This window comes from Hemicordylus capensis, chromosome 1 (assembly GCF_027244095.1).
Source record: "Hemicordylus capensis ecotype Gifberg chromosome 1, rHemCap1.1.pri, whole genome shotgun sequence".
In the NCBI taxonomy this organism is placed as follows: domain Eukaryota; kingdom Metazoa; phylum Chordata; class Lepidosauria; order Squamata; family Cordylidae; genus Hemicordylus; species Hemicordylus capensis.
In genome coordinates, this window is record NC_069657.1 from 427690623 (window position 1) to 427709872 (window position 19250).

The following is a 19250-nucleotide window of genomic DNA, read 5'->3' on the forward strand; positions in this document are numbered from 1 at the left end:
TTATATTCATTGCTGAGAAAACCAGAAAACCAAACCTTCCATCTTTCCATCCTGATGTATGCTCTTCAAGACAGGCACACTATAAGGGCTCTCTCTGCCTCCCAGTTCCTATACATTTTGAAACTCACTCCTTTTTGGTTCCCTCCTCCCTCCCCCCAGCCAGGGGGCTCAGTTGCCCATGATTTGTATGATAACAAGCCAACCAAGAAGCAAGTAGATAGCAAGCCAATCGGAAGCCAGTGCCAGAAAACCAATTAGCAAGGGGAAATAGGCCTCCAAAATGGCGCTCGAAACATTGAAATGTTTCAAGATGAAACAGGGCTGTTTTGTTCCAAGCTCAAAACAGGCCCTTTATTTAAAGGGCATTTGTTTCGAGTTCAAACATTTTGATGTTGGAATGTTCCACACATCCCTATTGTGCATCACACAGATGCACAATGCATGATGCAGAGTCACAGTAACCAGCTTCCTTATGGCTCAATTAAATTTCTTCAACTACACTAGCAGTTCTCTCATGGCACACACTATTGTACTGCAACACAAAGTTTGGATCTGACTGTCTTATGGCACACTTACAAGTAGGAATGAATACAACTAGTAGGGATATAAATAAATAGGGGTGTGCACAAACCAAAAAACACGGTTCAGTTTGAATATGAATCTATTTGAACCGAACCATGTTGCTCCAAACCGGTTCAGTGGAACCAGCTGGCCAGTCCAATCTGTTTGATTGAACTGGCTCAGGCAGCCATTACTTGTAAAGGGCAATCCAGTGAGGATTCCCCTTTACAAATACAGGGGGTGGGGGTCCTTAGTAAGTAAGGGGTGGCAGGGTGGGGATGGTGAGAGAGGGAAAAGGTTGCTTACCTGGGTGGTGCTGCAGCTGGCGCCAACACTCGCTGCCGCTCGCCCTCCCAGCATGGTCCCCAGCACACTCTCCTCTCCTTTACCAAGCCACTGGCTCAGCAGCTGCTCAGTTCTGGCTTCTACACATGTCCAGACACCATGCAAATGGCCTCCGCGCATGCACAGAGGCCAGAACCGAGCCACCACCAAGCTGACAGCTTGATAAAGGAGGGAGGAGCATGCTTGGGGCCATGCCAGGAGGTTGAGCAGTGGCAAGTGGTGGCACTAGCTGCCATGCCACCCGGGTAAGCATCTTTCCCCTTCTTTTGCTGCCTCCGCCCAGCTACCCCATACCATACCTAATTGGTTCACCTGAACTGGGCCTGGTTCAGTTCAATTATGTTTCATGTTTCATGATTCATGCCCTGAGGCCTGAACTACCCGCGGTTCAAGGCGAACTGGTTTGGCATGAACTGTTCATGCACACCCCTCCACTGTGGACAGTTTATAAAGGCTACCTTGCCCTTTCTCTGTCTGCAAAGAGAGTTTCCAGGGAGAAGCTCTACTATGTTACTTGCTGTGGAAGCAAACAAGGTGGGGAAATCCAAGGATGATCTCCAAAAAGTACCTCCTAAATTCCAGTGAGAAGTAGAGAGGGGAAAGGAATTCTTTTAGAGAGAGGGATGCAATGTCAACTAACTGAAAGTTATCCATTTGTATTTTATGACTAATGCATGTTTTTGGAGAAAGGTTAATTTTTTAATTAGTAACATTTATTTGTTTATTTGTTTGTTTGTCACATTTATATACCGCCCTATATAATATCTCAGCGTGGTTTACAATTTAAACAAACGGCAAACACCAAGTTAAACTTTAAAATCATATAAATCAGATTAAAATTACCATAAATAAAACTTTAAAACTTTAAAACTTCATAAACTAAAAGCCTAATAGAACAGGTGTGTTTTAAAGGCCATTTAAAAACAGAGATGAGATTCTGATGTCATGGATTGTGTTCCAGAGTGTGTTCCAGAACAATGGGGCAATCCTAGAGAAGGCCCAGTTTTGAGTTGCCACCAAAATCACATGGTGATTTTAGTATTTTTGGCTTTTTAAACATTGTTGTAAGCTGCCTTGGACATCCAAATTTGGGATGAATGGGATATAATTTTTTAAAAATAAAATATATTTAAAAAATCAATGAATTAGGCCTGAGCTGCAAGAAAGTATGCTTTTAACAAATGTTTTTGGAATATTCCCCTTTTCGTGAGTGTTGAGTGGTAACTTCTATTGGGGATGAATCCAGGCAACATTGCTCTCAATCTGCATTGGCTTCTTTTGTTTCAGTGACATCAGCACATAGCCAGATCCAATTGGCTACATCACATTGTGATGTCATTCAGTTCCCTACATGATCTTAATCGAGTGGGATCCCCCATCTGACTGATGCAGAAAGCATCACCCTTAGTCTCAATTGGTTTCATTTGTTCTCAGTTTTTTTAAGTAGTCCAGTCTCAATGCCTATGTAATGTTGTATCATAATACTGTTCACAATATGATCCCTCTTTGGCTGGGATCATCTATGTGAGCAAACAAGGAAGAAGATGTGGTAATGAGGATGCAAAACCAGTGCCAAGAAGCAGCAGATAGAAGAAACAATTACTGATCGAAAAAACCAATGTTTTCACCCTTTTGGATTCTATCACATATGGGGAAGTTTCCTTCTTTTCATATTAGACTTCGTTCTTGGTTCTTTGCTCCACTCTCCATCAGGTGTCGCTTGGCTCATCTATTTCAGAAAAGTAGAAAAAGCTATTCTTACACTTTCTGTGTGGGGGGTAGATGTGTGGTATATCTCGCATTCCAGTAGAACATTTTTAAAAACTCCCCTCCTATCTTTTCCAACCAGTTGTCCAAGTCCTCAGAAGGAAGAGAGGAGGCTGGATCTCATCCATACTCATAGGAGCATAGGAACATAGGAAGCTGCCTTATACCGAGTCAGACCATTGGTTCATCTTGCCTACATTGACTGGCTGTGGCTTTCCAAGGTTTTGGGCAGGAGTCTTACTTACCCAGTCCTATCTGGAGATGCCAGGGACTGAACCTGGGACCTTCTTCATGCAAGCCAATGCTGAGTTACAGCCCCATACCCTAAGGGGAATATTTTACAGCAGACAGTGTTCTCATGTAGTCCTCCATCCAATGCAAACCAAGGTGAATTATGCTTAGCAAAGGGAAATTTCATTCCCTTTCAAAGGGAAAATTCATGCTCGCTACCTGAAGACTGACTTCTTCTCCTTCTCCTCAATTCTGGACTTCCTTTGACTGAGAGAGAGGACCTAGACAGCCCCAGCCTCTACCCTCTTCTGTCTCTTATAGAAAGGTCTTCAGATCACACCCATTCCTCATTCTTTCCCTACCTTCATACTTATAAGCAGAATGAGTATGAACTTCTCATATGTTCATGAGAGGGATGTGGTCTCTGCTGTTCCTGGCAGGAGGAACATTCAGTGGCAGCCACACTCCCATTCTGTTAGTTGAAATACATGGTTATCTGCCACTGCAGTAGCTGGCGGCTGCTTCCTCTGAGGGTCATCCTTCAGCTCAGCCACCTCCTGAGTATCTCCTTCCCTCTTTCTTCCAAACAGAATGCCCAGTTCAGCATCTTGGGCCACAGTGAGGTGGGAGCACCTCACGACTCCTCCCATTGCCTCTGTAGTACTCATCTCCATACACACTGCTACAGTGTGGCTGTGCTCCAGTTTTGTTTTGCTTTGTTGTTGTTTTTTAAAAGCTTCTTCTCATTTGAAAAAGGAGCATTCTACCCGCTTTACTATTTTCTTCCAGCATATATTTAAATGAAAATGGTAAATAAGATATTTGTTTGCAACTGCTTCGGCTGCATGCTGCTCATTCCATTTTTGTGAGAGCAGTGTTGTGAGCATCTAACATGGGAACAAAAGTATGATTTTAATATAACAAAAAGGGGGTGTTTTTGTTTATCCCCTGCTGATCTGTAATCAAATGCACTAAGTATATGTGTGTGCGCTTGGTCTTAAACCTCCTGTGACGTCTACCATGGTTTCGATTGTGAATCAAACATAAAGCAGTCAAGTCTCTCTCTCTCTCTCTCTCTCAGTATAATTCTGCTTCGAGTATATAATCCATCTGAAATGAAATGAGTCCCAAAGCATGCTTCACTTTTGAAGACGATCAAGTCAATTTTATAGTATGATTCATTTGGACTTTAAGAAAGATGTTGACAGAATAAATTATAATCTTTGCTTACTAAGCCATGCAGACTGCAAGTAGCCAGAAGAATCATGGAGTTCATATATTACTGTGGTTTCTTTAGTTTTCCACTGCTAAAAGTTGGCATGAAATAGCAATGCTCTTGGAAAACTTCAGACCCTAGGGCTTTTCCAAAAACAGATGTAACATAGATGCTATAAGAGGGATATAGCATACAAACATGGCATACAAATGCTAAGGGAATGCATCCAGAGAGGCTTATTTTCACACCGTGCATATTTAATCTGTGGAATTCTTTGCCATGGGATGTGGTGATGGCCACCAGCTTGGATGGCTTTAAGTAGGGCTTAGACAAATTCGGTGGAGGATAAGCCTAGTCCTGATGGCTACAGGCTACCTCCATATTCAGAGGCAGGATGCCTCCAAATGCGTCTCTTAGATGCATCTCTGAGGGAAGGCAGGATGCCTCCTTATCTTAAGGAGGCAATTATTAGAACACTTCTAAAAAAGCCTACCTTGGATCCCTCAGAGTTGAGCAACTACAGGCCTGTTTCCAACCTTCCATGGCTGTCAAGGTAATTGAGAGGCTGGTGGCCTCCCAGCCCCAGACAGTCTTGGAGGAAACTTATTATCTAAACCCATTTCAAACTGGCTTTCGGGCAGGCTATGGGGTTGGAGACTGCCTTGGTTGGCCTGATGGATGATCTCTGATTGGGAATTGACTGAGAAAGTGCGACTCTGTTGGTCCTTTTGGACCTCTCAGCAGCTTTCGATACTATCAACCATAGTATCCTTCTGGAGCATCTGAGGGGGTTGGGAGGGGGAGGCACTGCTTTGCGATGGTTCCACACCTACCTCTTGGGCAGGTTCCAGATGGTGTGCCTTGGAGACTGTTGTTCTTCAAAATCTGAACTTTTGTATGGTGTCCCTCAGGGCTTCGTATTGTCTCCGATGTTTTTTAACATCTGCATAAAACCACTGGGAGAGATCATCAAGAGATTTGGTGCAGGGTGCTATCAGTATGCTGATGACACCCAAATCTACTTCTCCATGTCAACATCATCGAGAGGGGTCATAACCTCCCTAAATTCCTACCTGGAGGTGGTAATGGGCTGGATGAGGGATAACAAACTGAGACTGAATCCAGATAAGGCAGAGGTACTCGTTGTGCAGGGACAAAACTCGGGAGATGATTTTGATCTGCCAGTTCTGGATGGGGGAATCTAAGAAATTGCACTCTTGTTCAGCAGATCCATTTAAAAGAGATGAGGTGTGCCCCACGTTCTGCCGCTGCTGCAACATGTTTGCATGAGTGCAGCATTAGTCTGGGCTGTTTGCATGAGTGCAGCATTAGTCTGGATGTCAGCCCATGCCTTTTAGCACTTAGCTAGCCTCTAGTACAGGGGAGAGCAACCCGGGCTCTCCAGCTGTTGCTGAACCACAACTCCCAAAATCCCCAGCCACAATAAATCGTGGCTAGGGATGATGGTTGTTGTAGTTCAACAACAGCCTATCCCTGCTCTTGTATGATACAGCCATGCTAGTCAGCTTTAGGGATACTGGCTGACTTGATGTACAGTATTATAGGAATGCAACACTGCACCCCAGGGCTGTGGTGAACTCATAATAACGTAAGAATAGTCCCTGCTGAATTAGGCCCAAGGCCCATCTAGTCCAGCATCCTGTTGCAAATGGGAGAAACTGTGATAGCACTGTTTGCAACCACCTGCTCTCGACAGCATCATTGCCTTACGAGTCCTCAGCAGCCCCGGAGCAAAGCATTATGGATCCATAACGCTGTGCATCATGTCAGCCACTGGGCACCAGAAACATGCATTTCTGTGATCAATTCCCAGTATCCTTGCTTTAAACTGCTTGCGACCCCTGAGAATTGCTGCAACAGTCAACAGCTGACACGATGAGGAAAATTAATCAAAGTAATGTAGGTAATGCCTAACTTGTTATATTCTTCCTCATGGCAGCCAGTGTCAACAGTGTTGGGTTGGGTGAACCATGAGCCGGTCAGACTTGGCAGGAGACAACTTATATTGAGATATTTAGAAAAGGCAAGCTAACCTTCCAGACAAGGCAAAAACCTAAGCAATATTGCTCATGCACATCTGAGTGAGTGGCAAGACAAGCTTCCACAGAATTCCACAAACCACCTTGTACAGTGGTGGTGGGCAAACCTGGGGCTGATGGGAGTTGCAGTTCAACAACAGCTAGAGGGCCAGGTTTACCCACCCCCGCTGTAAAGTGGAGGTGCTTCCAGCTCTGTATGCATAGCTCAATTTTGTGTATGGCCAACATATAAGAGCAATGGCCTACATCAGTGGTTCCCAACCTTTTCCTTTATATTGACTACTATATTGTCATCAAAGGTTTTTGTGGACCACCACATAAGCAAGCCGGTTTAAGCATTTTTAACATAGCCTAGCGCTGATGGGAGTCAAACATATATATACAGGGGTATATATATATAGCAGCTATTTCTAATTTATTATGCTTACTCCCAAACATAGTGAATTACAGTGTGAATGATAATATAACATGGAATATAATACATAAGAGGATTATATCATTATTACACTATCTGTTTTCCCCACCCCATGGAAAACCTGCAGTACCCTCGCAGACCACCAGCGGACCATGGACCACAGGTTGGGAGCCACAGGCCTACATGGTGGTACATATGCAGTTCCTGGCCACCATTGCCATGTAATCCTTGAGGAAGAAGAGCCTGTGTGTCCCTTTTACATTTTAGCTTCTGTGGCAGTGGCTATAGTTTGTGTTTTTGCAGCTTCTGGCCAGATGGGTCCTACAGACTGGTCTAGAGCAGGGATTCTCAACGTGTGGGTCCCCAGATGTAATTGGACTTCAGCTCCCATAATTCCCAACCAAAGGCCACTGGGGCTGGGGATTATGGGAGTTGAAGTCCGATAACATCTGGGGACCCACATGTTGAGAAACCCTGGTCTAGAGCAGGGATTCTCAATGTTGGGTCCCCAGATGTTATTGGATTTCAACTCCCATAATCCCCAACCAAAGGCCACTAGGGCTGGGGATGACGGGAGTTGAAGTCCAATAATATCTGGAGACCCAACGTTGATAATCCCTGGTCTAGAGAATGGCCTACTTTTAGGAGCCACTTCTTTGAGGCAGTGTTTGAGCGTATCCATTGTGAAGGTACAAGCACACCTGCAAGGGGAAACCACATCTCTGTCATGCTGGTGCTGGAACCTAGCCTTAAATATTTCCCCACAGTGTTCCTAAAGCTGACTAGGAGCCCTGGGCCACATTAGAGGCTTCCGTGGTCCTATAGGAGCAGAGCTATCATTAGCTATTTAAGTGGGATCCTATGGGCCATTTTGGTACGTTGGAAGTTGCCTAGTACTGTCAGACCCTTGGTCCATCTAGCTCAATTTTGTCTACACTGACTGGCAGCAACTCTCCAGAGTTTGGGACAGGAGCATTTCCCAGCCTTACCTGCAAACCCCTCCTGTATTCTACCAAAGACAACCACAGGGCTCTGTGGTCACCAGGAGTCGACACCAACTCGACAGCACACTTTACCTTTACCTGCAATCAGTGTTCCCTGTAACAGGCATTCTCAGACACTGTTGACTACAACTCCAAGCATCTCAAACTGCAGTGGCCTTTGGCTGGGAATTATGGGAGCTGTAGGCAACAACATCTGAGCATCCCTGTTACAGGGAACACTGCCTAGCAATGCCAGGGATTGTACCTGGGAGCTTCTGCATGCAAAGCAGATGTTTTACTACTGAGCTACAGCCTCATTAATTGGCACAAGACCCAGAACTGGAGCCAAACATTGTGCTGTTCCACATGTGTAAGGAGATTTTAAGCTGGAGATGTTAAGAACATGTCTATGCCTTGCCTGCTAATCAGTGATGTTTCTTCAGCTGCCATGGTGCAAATGACTTGCACAACAGTCGCTAAAAACTGTGTCTAAGATCAGACTGGAAGAAGCTTAACCTGTACAGTGATACAACTTAAAACAGGGGCGGGGGGATGGACACAAATGGTTTTTGAGTCTGCACCACATCTGATAAGTTTGCCTTGGCATTCTTCAACCATATTCCACTCTCATATCGCCCTGTGCCCTGCTTTCTAATCTGCAATCCCTTTTATGGAGCCTGCCACTTGCTCATCTCTGTATTAATTTAAACTTGGTGATTTGTTTTCCTGCTCAGGAGGCTAGAGACTTCAGGGTAGTGACAGAGTCTGGCAGCCATGAGCCGTGATTACTTTCCAGTTTGGCTAATGATATAATCCACCATGGATGCAAAGTCTTGCTTTTCTCTTTAGATGACATTTTCTGCGAGCTACATGTGTAGTATTTATAAGTGGCACTTAGGAAGATGTGTTCTGTAATCTCCTACTTATGCCCGGCACTCTACGCATGTGTTTATCTATGAGGAGTGATGACATTGCTTGTTAATTTTTCCAGCACACCGTATCATTGGAGGTGGGTGGGGGCAAGTATCAGAAAGCTATTTAAGCTGGCAAAGAGTAATGTATTGACATTGGACAGGAGTGCTGTACAGGACGCAGACTGCGAAAGCCATTTGCCACCAAATGGTTCCTGCTAAAGCCATGGTTAGTTTGTATACAACTTTATTTTTAGAGTGACCCTGAAGAGGAGCCATTGACTAACATAATGGGTGACATACAGAGCTGCTCTCTCACTGCACAGGTCCATCCATACTCTGTATGTCAGCCAATGAGGTCATTCAAACAACTGAAAACTGGGTAGGACAAGTGTCCTGCCCAGATCTGGGAGCCATGTGTGCTCCAATTTTTGGTTGTGTGGGAGCAAACAACGGAGGAGGAGGAGGAGGGAGAAGTGATTGCGTGGAATCAAGGTAGCAGGAAAAGCTAGGTAGGACAGCCTTTTCTCCTACCTTGGTCAAATGCTGGGTATGAAAGCTGGGTGAGACAGTGGTGTCCTACCCTGCTTTTCCTCCTACCTTGATTACACACAATCACTTCTCCCTCCTCCTACCTAGTTGTTTGCTCCTACACAACCAAAAATTGGAGCACACACATCTCCCAAACCTGGGTAGAACACTTGTCCTACCCAGTTTTCAATTGTGCAGATGACCTGATGATCTCGCAGATGAACCACCAAACCTTTGGGAGTGCTCCTTCCACCAAAATCGCTCTTTGCTGATGGCCAAAAAAAAATAAAGCTCCCCCTTTTTTGACATTTGCAAAGGAGATATTTATATAGTTCATTTTCTCAAGTTGAAACTGACTGTGTAAGTGGCATGATCAAAATAGGGGCTTTTTCCCCCCTTGGCTGCTAGAAGAATGTGAATAAATACTCATTTACCTGAATTCCACTCACATGCCACTGTGTATCCATGTAACCACGTTTTTCTTTATTAATTCTCCAAGGACACAATAGCCATACTCCGAAGATCCTCAGCAAGAGCTCACACTGCCCATGTAAGTGTATTTTTTTTAAAAGCATCAAGCTCTTACCTCTCAAATTACATTCATAAAGCATTATTCAAATACGTGTATGGCTGACTACGACAAAAAGCACAATGAGCGTCTACAATGCACTAATTTTATTCCACTTTGACTTTGAAAATATAATCGGTACTTACAAAAATTGTAAATACTACGGAATCATGATAGAGGGATTATTCTAAAGTGGAAGTGCTAATACACCAAGCAAAATAGCTCTTTCTAGTCTTAACTGGCTCCATTATCAATGAAGATAACATCTGGCAACAATATTGCAAGAAGCACAAATGAATATATATGCAAGCTATCAGGGATTTAAGATGGCATTTGTGTTTTTGTGCACAATGAACTTCATTTTGAACACCAAAGTGGATGGAATAGGTCAAAGTTTAGCCTTATGACCTCAGCGATCCAATCAAAACAAATGAACGTACCTGTCTACTACAGCACTGTTTCTTGCTGCATTCCAGTGATATTACATACTTAGCCAAATGAACATTTGGGATGGGGCTGTAGCTCAATGGCAGAGCATCTGCGTTGCATGAAGAAGGTCCCTGGTTCAATCTCTGGCATCTCCAGGTAAGGCTGGGAGAAATCTCTGCCTGAAACCTTGGAGAGCTGATGCCAGTCAATGTAGACCAGGCTGCCCAACTTTGGCCCTCCTGCAGATGTTCAACTATAACTCCCACAATCCCTTACTATTGGGCTGAGGATTATGGGGGTTGTAGTCCAAAAACAGTGGGAGGGCCAAAGTTGGGCAGCCAATACTGAGCTAGACAGACCAATGGTCCAACTCAGTTTATGGCAACTTCCTGTGTTCCTATGTTCCTAACATGCCTGGTCTACTGTGGCACCACATTGTTCCTGACTAATTCTGCGGTACATACTGTAGTTGGGAGCACAAGCATGGTGTGGTGGTTAGAGTGTTGTAGTAGAAGCAGGGAAACTGGTTCATATTCCCATTCAGCCATTGAACTTCCTAGATGTCCTTGGGCTGGTCACCATTTCTCAGCCATACCTACTTCACAAGGCTGTTGTGAGTAGAAAATAGGGGCTCTCAGAAGATAGAAAAGTAAACCATAGCCAAATGAACAGAACTGCCTAGATGAAACAGAAAACATCCAGATTAAAGACATGCTTGTTCAATGAAGAAAGTTGTGCTAGTTCAAGACATTCACATAGCTGAACAATGTCATAATTTAGATTTGTATGGCAGTGACTACAGGAAGGGTATTTTTGGTTGTGGCCCCTCGGCTTTGGAATGCCCGCCCTGAAGAGCTCTGCCATGCTCCCTCCCTCAGGGTTTTAAAAACACATCTGAAAACCCATATTTCTGGTTAGGCTTTTTAGAGTTTTATTTGTAGCTATATCTGCTGGGGTTAATTTTTTTTCTTTTTTAACTTCTAACTTTGAAATTTTAATTCTAGTTTTAACTCGGTCCTGTTTTTAGTTATTTTACTTATTTTATTAATGTTATACTTTATGATTGTTTTGTAATTTTTTCCCCAGCCACCTTGAACAGTGTTGCTCAAGGAACTTTTGTTGAAAAATGGTATATAAATATTTGTAGTAGTAGTAGTAGTAGTAGTAGTAGTATTGCACTGGAGGGGCGGGATGTAAATATTTTAAATAAATAAAATGTCACAGGCTTTTCTAGAATTGCCCTCTTGTGCTCTTGCACTATTGTGCCAATGCTCCCTGAAAAACATAGGAGGCGTGCTGCAGGTTGTACACCTTGCCATGCTGGTGAAACACTAATCTGGACCACAAGCTCCAGATTTAGTGCAACTAGCTGGCTCAGTCTAAGATGACAGCCTATATTCCAGGCATCATGTTTAACCAGATGAATGGACCTTCCTCCGACTGTACCGTAGTGCTTCTTATTGCACTCCAAACAGATTTCTTAGTCAAATGAACATACCTGTATGCAATATCATTAAGGGAGTGGAACTAATTAACTGGAGCGGTTTCTCCATCCATCCATCCATCCATCCATCCATGACAGAGTCCTAACCATGACACAGTTCTTAGGTTGCTCTTCTGGCTCCATCCTGTAGCTATTTCATGGTACATTGCCATGCTGAATCAACTGATGACTTAAGCCCTATGCATACGTTATGCTCAACACTCGTATGACGAGTTTACAGTGCATACAGGTACCAGTAGCAGCTCATCCTAACAATCTGGGGGTGGGGGGCAAATGAGGTCCAGCTGCCACAGGTTCCCAGCAGCTCCCTCATTCTATAGCTTCTTATGAATGCCAAAGTACATAATCAGATGAACATACCTGTCTATTGCAGTACCTTATTGTTCCTGACCACATTCCAGAGTTCATAGTTAGCTGGAATGAGTTGCTGCCTACTGCACCCCTGTGTTGTTTTTTACTGCATTCCAGAGCATTCACCTAGCCAAATAAATATACCTGCCTGCTAAAGCATTCTATTATTTCTTGCTGCATTCCAGAGTACATATTTTGCTAAATGAACGTATCTGCCTATTATGGCCCTTTGTTGTTTCTTACTGAATTCCAAACAGAGCACCTCCATTCCTGATGCATTATGTATTTATAACATTATCTATAAGTGTCTGTTGTAAACAAATTGCTATATTAAAAGGCACAGCTTATAAAGTAATCATTCAATCAATCAGTCACGCCACTAAGAACGATTAGAGAGGGTGTTGTTGTTTTTAATATGGAAGACAAATGTCTGATTTGCATTTACTTCTTCAGAATAAGCCATAGAATTTAGTCTTGTAACTCACCATTGTGAATACTAAATAATGTCACGAGCTTGTCTGTCCGCAGTCTGGTCCCTGGTCTCTATCCGGAGAGCCAGTAGCTCAGGAGTTGCTCCGCGTCTGCAAAGAAGCACAAAAGAACAAATCACTATGGAGTACCCAGTCCAAACCGCGTCCCCCGCAACCCAGGTTGCTCAATGTCCTGAGCCAAGGGTCCAAGGCATCACCAGCAGCCAGTCCCAGATGAAGTCATCCGGTGCCCAGCTCAGGAATCAGGTTACAAGCAGGGGAAGCCTGGGACTCAAGAGTTCCACCATGAACCTGGGAATTCCATGTAACAGAAGGCTTGGTATGCAGCAAGATCAACCGACACATTGCTTCCAGTGGCTTGTTCATTGCCTGTTGGCTGATTTATAGTATTTGGCTTAATTGCTCTCCTCCCCCATCCAGCTGTCAGAGATTCAGTGCTTATCTTGCCTGCCGAGGAGGCACTGACTTCTTCTGAGTGCCTCCACCTGCTGTCGGTGTTTTGCACATCTCAGCTCTTGCGGGATTAATGGTTTAATCATCCTCTGGCTCAAGGTTTGGCCTTCCATCCCCATCTCCTCTGCCCCCGATGGGCCTTTTTGTCCTGAACCTTCACCCTGGCCTGTCTCAGCTACCTCCTGAGGCCCGACAACCGAGTTCTCCCTTTCAGGTGCCTCTTTGCCCACTGGAGGATTGCCAGCCTCCCACTCCTCACTGCTATCCGTGGGTGAGGGCATGACAAACATTTTCTTCCCAAAGATTTCACTGAAGGAATAGTTGATGAGTCGGGATATTCCTTGGGCAAAAGGAGGATTTGCAAATACAAGAATGTAAGATCCCTAGTGATTCAGATCCAAGGCCTCTATCACCCAGCATTCTTTTTCCAGGAGTGAACAACCAGATGCTTTGGGAATGCTTATTCCATTCTTCTGAGTCATACAGAATCTTACCTATGGCTAAATATGGACTCAATAAGTTATACTCCTTAGAAACTGAATTTTTGATTACTTGTACTAGACAAAGATATTGGGAACGGAGAATCTGGTAAACTCTTGGCTTCTAGACTAATGCAGATTAAACAGCATAACATTATATCTTCTATCCATGATACTCAAGGTAATGTCCATACAGATCCTGAATGTATAAATCAGCAGGTTTTTTTAGTTTTATTCTAAGATGTATAGTAGTAGTACATCTAATATTGTTGCAGACATAGATTGTTTCCTGCAAAAGGTGCATCTTCCACATTTAACACAAGATCATATCAATCATTTAGCTGCACCTCTTTCTCTACAGGATATAATGACCACAATTAAATCTATAACATCTGGAAGGGCTCCGGGGACCAATGGATTTTCTATGAAGTTTTACAAGAAATATATAAGTTTCCTGGTTCCAATTTTATTGCAGGTCTATAATGACCTTTTCTTAGTAAGTTCTTCCCTCCTACTTTTAATGAAGCTTATATATCAGTTCTCCTTAAGCCCGGTAAAGATCTTGGTTTATGTACTAGCTATAGATCTAACTCTTTGTTAAAAGTTGACACTAAGATATAGACAGCTATGCTGTCACATAGAGTGCAGACTGTGCTGCCTACCATTAATAATCCCTTTCAGACAGGATTTATATCTGGTTGCCAAGAATCAGATAATATCAGATTGTTAATTGATGTCTTAGCTTTATCCTTAGAGAAGCAAGGACCTGCCACTATAGTTTCTTTAGACTCAAGAGAAGACATTTTACACAATCCATCTAGGGTTCTTGAAACATGTCCTGATTACATTTGGATTTCCCCCACATTTTTTGACTTGGGTTACTATGCTATACATGCCTCCTTATTCATGAGTTATCACCAATGGTCTATTGTCCCTTTCAATTTGGCTAGAAAGGGGGCACACATCAGGGATATCCTCTGTCTCCTCTTTTTTACAACATGGTGTTAGAACTCCTGGCTTGTGCTATTAGAGACTCTTAGTTAGTTAGTTATTTTATTTACGGCCAATGACCAATGACCAAACAAACACCTGAACAGTAAGTACACAATTACAAATCTAAAACCAAATAAAATAATTTTAAACCCCAGTTTGCAAGCATCTTATTTTGCATGCCGCAGCACAAAAACATGCAATTCTGTAAGCAGTCTCCTCTTGGTGATCCACTAGAAAGAAAGCAACATGATAATCATCAAAAAGCCCAGAACATTTTTTCATATAAGGCTCAATCTAAATGGAATGAATTGATTTATAAAAGGAACAGTGAAGCAAAACATGAGCTATTGACTCAACTGCACCTACATCACAGGAAGAGGCGATTCCTTAGAGGGGCTCTTTTATATCTTCCCTCTAATACAGCCGAGGGAAGAACATTAAATCGTGCTTGGGGAAAAACTCTTCTCAACCTTAAAGTAGACAGGTTAAATAAGCAGCAGGCACCAGGTAATTTTTAAAAACCGCCACAAATATTCCTAGGAGCAATCAAACTAAGGTCATTAGAGACTCTGATAACACAAAGGATATTACACCAGGTGGGATGGATATAAATTGGGGTAAATTGGATTTGATGCCTTTAGGTTCTACAGGTTTTCCTGATGAGTGTAGGGTTTGGGGTTTTAGGTAGTGTCCAGAGTCTTTTGTGTATTTAGGCATAGTAATTTCTAGAAAGCTCTCTCAATTAGTAAATTCAAATTTTTCCAAATTTTGGGTTCAAATGAAAAATGACTTAGATCTGTGGGCTATAATTTTGTTGAGTATCTGGGGCAAAATAAATGTGATAAAGATGAATCCAACACTGGGGATCATATATATTTTAAGTGGTCTTCCAATTCTTGTACTTTCATCATATTTTAAGCAAGTCTATAAATTAATCAATTACTTCTTATGGCAATTCTGTCCAGATTTTCACATCGTAAATTTTAGCTACCTATAGAAGAAGGCAGATTTAACTTTCCACATTTTCAGGCTTATCGTTGGGCATTTATTCTATTTTCAGTCTTGGGGGGGGGGGGACAATGAGTCCCAGGTTTTGGTCACGCTTTGGCCCCAGCTCAAAAGTTATTATTTGACCCCATGAAATCTTGGCAGATGCTGGGTTCATCATTTGTTTATGGATCTAGGTCATTACTGGTGTTTAAAGCTGCAAGGCATATATGTAAAACTTTGGCTTCTAGGCATGGTTTGGTCCTTTCCAGAGTGAAAAGCTTAGCTTGTGGTAGAATCTCTGTTTGAAGATCGGGCTAATTGGGCCTCCCACAGTGTCATTACACTGTGGGAGGATCAATTTATCTCTTCTGAAACTGTTTTAAAATCTTTTGATACTTTGAGAGCCGAGTTTGATTTATCTTTAAATGCCAGCTGGAAGTTTATTTAGCTAAAACATTTACTATCACAACTTTTTAGTCCTGATGCAATTGCAGCTTCTGATACTCTGTTTCTATTATTAGACCTGGAACATCTATTGCCTGTAACCCCGCTTTATCAGAAGCTTAAATACATTGATAAGATTGATATTGATTATATTCTAGATCTTATTAAATCAGTGGTGGGTTGCTTTGAAGGCAGTGAAACGTGCCTCTTTGGATCTAATACTGCAGAAACTTTTATTCTGTGTTTATTAGATTCCTCAGATAATGTTTAACAAGGGTTACAGACTTCTATACATTGGAAGTGTAATCTGTATGAGGGTACACTTATGCGTATGGTTTTGTCCTGTCCAGTTATTGTGCTATTTTAGCTTGAAATCCATAAGGTTGTTAACATGACATTTCAGAAATCATAGCCTGTCAAGGACGTTCATGTTTAGTTGGAGTACATACCCAGCCAGTTTGTGGATTCTTTGTGCCTGGTGGGGTTGCCAAAAGGATTATAATACAGCACTGGAAGAACAAATTTACTCCTGAATTGCAACTTTGGAAAATTGACATGTATTCCTTGTCAGCACTTGAACTGGTTGTTGTTTGGAGTTTTTTAATGGAAAGGTAAAGAAGAGGAATTTTAATGAATTATTTCTGCTTTAGGATATATATCCTTAAAAGAAGGTGTTTCCCCCACCATCACCACTTCCCTTTCTTTTTTGCTAGGCAGGTTGTATTTTATTATGCAAAAGTTATGTTTAAGGGATGTTTTCTTTTTTTTTCCTTCGGTTATACTTTCATATGTAATTGTTTATCCTTGATTATGTTATATGCACTGTTGTAATTTATTGAAATTTTTAAAAATCTCATTAAAAGCTTGGGTGAGCAGATGCGTTATTTATTTATTTATTTATTTATTGTTAAATTTATATACTGCCTTTTATTAAAACAATCCCAAGGTGGTTATAAGCATCTTCTTAAAAATTGGGAAGGGTCTTACTTCAACAGGGAGCACATTCTACAGCTTTGGGATGGCAATGGAGGTAGCTTGCCCCAAGTAGTCACCAGATAGGCCTATTGCAACTGCAGGCAGATCTCCCCAAATGTTCACAATAGGTGGTGGGGCTCATAATGGAGAATTTATCTTAAATACCCAAGCTGTTTAAGGCTTTATAGGTTATAACCAGCACTTTGTATTTTACAAAAAATTATATATAGGTGTGATATGATCTTTTCAAGATGAAACAGAGACTAACCTGGCTGCCACATTTTGCACCAATTGAAGTTTATGGCTACATACAAAGGCAGCCCAACATAGCACTCATTACATTCATTGAATCTAGAGGTTACCAGCATATGTACTACAGTTTTAAGGTCATTTATCTCCAGAAATGGACACAGCTGTTATATCAGCTAAAGCTGATAGAAAGCACTCCTGGCCATTGCCTCAAACTGAGACACCAGAGAGAGGTTTGACACCAAAAGGACTCCCAGATTGTGCACCTGTTCCTTCTGGGGGAGTGTAAGCCCTTCCAGAGCAGGCAGATCAAAATTGTCACACCTGTTCCAATCCTGCATGATAAATACCTCCATCTTATTTGGATTCAGTCTTAGTTTATTATCCCTCATCCATCCCATTACCACCTCCAGGCAAGCATGTAGGGAGGTAATGCCTTTTCCTGAGGAGGTTGCCATGTAGAAATAGATTTGGGTGTCATCAGTATACTGATATCACCCTGCACCAATGTTCCCTGCATCATACATGGACTGAGAAAGTGGTTAGGAACATAGGAACTTGGAAGCTTCTGAGTCAGACCATTGGTTCATCTAGCTCAGTATTGTCCACCCAGACTGGCAGTGGTTTCTCCAAGGTTACAGGCTAGAGTCTCTCCCAGCCATGTCTGGAGATGCCAGGGAGGGAATTTGGAAACTTCTGCATGCAAGCATGATGATGCTCTTCCCAGAGTGTCCCCATATCCTAAGGGGAATATCTTACAGTGCTCACACATGTGGTTTCCCATTCAGATGAAAACCAGGGCAGACCCTGCTTAGCAAAGAGGACAATTGCTACTTGCTACCTCAAGAACAGATCTTTTCCCAGCAGGAGGCACACCACAGGTTGTGCACCTTGTTGTGCTAGAACAAGGATGTTTGCACTAGTGCAACATTAGCCAGTGTATTCAGAAGTAGTCTGGATACTCAGAGGTATTCAGAAGTACTCTGGTTCTAAAATGGGAGGTTTCATTTAGATAGCAAGATTGATGAAAGCCATTGATATGAATACACCGAATCCCTTTCTAAAGCCATCTAAGATTGTGGCCATCACCACATCCTGAGGCAGTGAATTCCACACCTTAATTCTGCATTGTATGAACTGAAGTAGTAGGTTCTTCTGTCTGTTCTGAGTCTACTGCCAGTTAATTTCATTGGCTGACCCCTGAGTTTGTACGATGAGAGAGAAAGATATTTCTCTCTACTCTCTTCACATCATGTATACTTATATAAATCTTCAACCATGTCTCCAGGATTCCACAGACCCAGTGGTTGCACTCACCTTAGTGTCCCTCCCAACCCTTATGACTGGAGTGAGTGAGAGGATAACAATGAGGCTCAGGCAGGTTTTAAAGTTTACTCTTTGCTTGACTCATTAGCACAAATGGAAAAGATGCAGAACAGTGGCCGAGGAGTGTTTGGGGGATGGGGAGGAGAAAAATGGGCAGAGCTGGATATTTCTCTCAATTTATTTGAAGGAGTTTCAAGCATAAAATGAAGCTTTAGAAAGATAGACGCAAAATATCCCCTTCAAAAAGATTCCCTTCAACATGCATTGGTAACATGAATTAAAGAAACCCAACCTGACAGCTGTTAAGAACATAAGAATGGCCCAGGGGCGTAGCTAGCCCGTGTGCAGCCGCAGTGGGTGCCCCGATAGCCCCGCCCCTGTGTCTGACCTCAGACACAGGGGATAGCCACGCCCCCGCGTCTGACCTCAGATGGGGGCATGGTCTGACTCCCGAACGGAGCCTTGAGGCGCCATTCGGGAGAAGCAGCTTAACTGCTGAAGGGGCCGCGCGGCCCCTTCAGCAGTTAGACAAAGGCTGGTGCTGCGTTCGCAGCGCAGCCCAGGAGCGGCTCTTCCCTGCAGGGAAGAGATGCTTCTGGGTTGCGTTGCAAACGCAGCACCAGTCTTAGCTCATGAAGGGGCTGCGCGGCCCCTTCAGGAGCTAGTTAGGCTGGCGCTGCGTTCGCAGTACCAGCCAGGAGCAACTCTTCCCTGCCTTTGCAGGGAAGAGCCGCTCCTGGCTGGCACTGTGAACACAGCGCCAGCCTTTGTTTAGCTCCCGAAGGGGCCGCGCGGCCCCCGCTCGGGAGCTAAACTACTGCCCTCGCGTCTGACGTCAGATGCGGGGTGTGTGTCAGGGCCGCCAATGGCGGCTCCTGATTGGGCACGGCTCGGGTTCTTTGAACCCGTTCGCCCAATTATAGCTACGCCCCTGGAACTGCCCTTCTAGATCAGGCCCAAGGCCTATCTTGTCCAGCA

General features: G+C 43.2%; 1 long non-coding RNA gene across 1 annotated transcript; it reads left to right on the forward strand.

Moving 5' to 3' along the window:
* The first annotated feature begins 9517 nt into the window (after nt 1–9517).
* On the forward strand, nt 9518–16597 carry LOC128339803 (uncharacterized). The gene is made up of 2 exons (XR_008313221.1): nt 9518–9570; nt 12401–16597. It is a non-coding gene; the product is annotated as an uncharacterized LOC128339803 (long non-coding RNA).
* The last annotated feature ends 2653 nt before the right edge of the window (nt 16598–19250 follow it).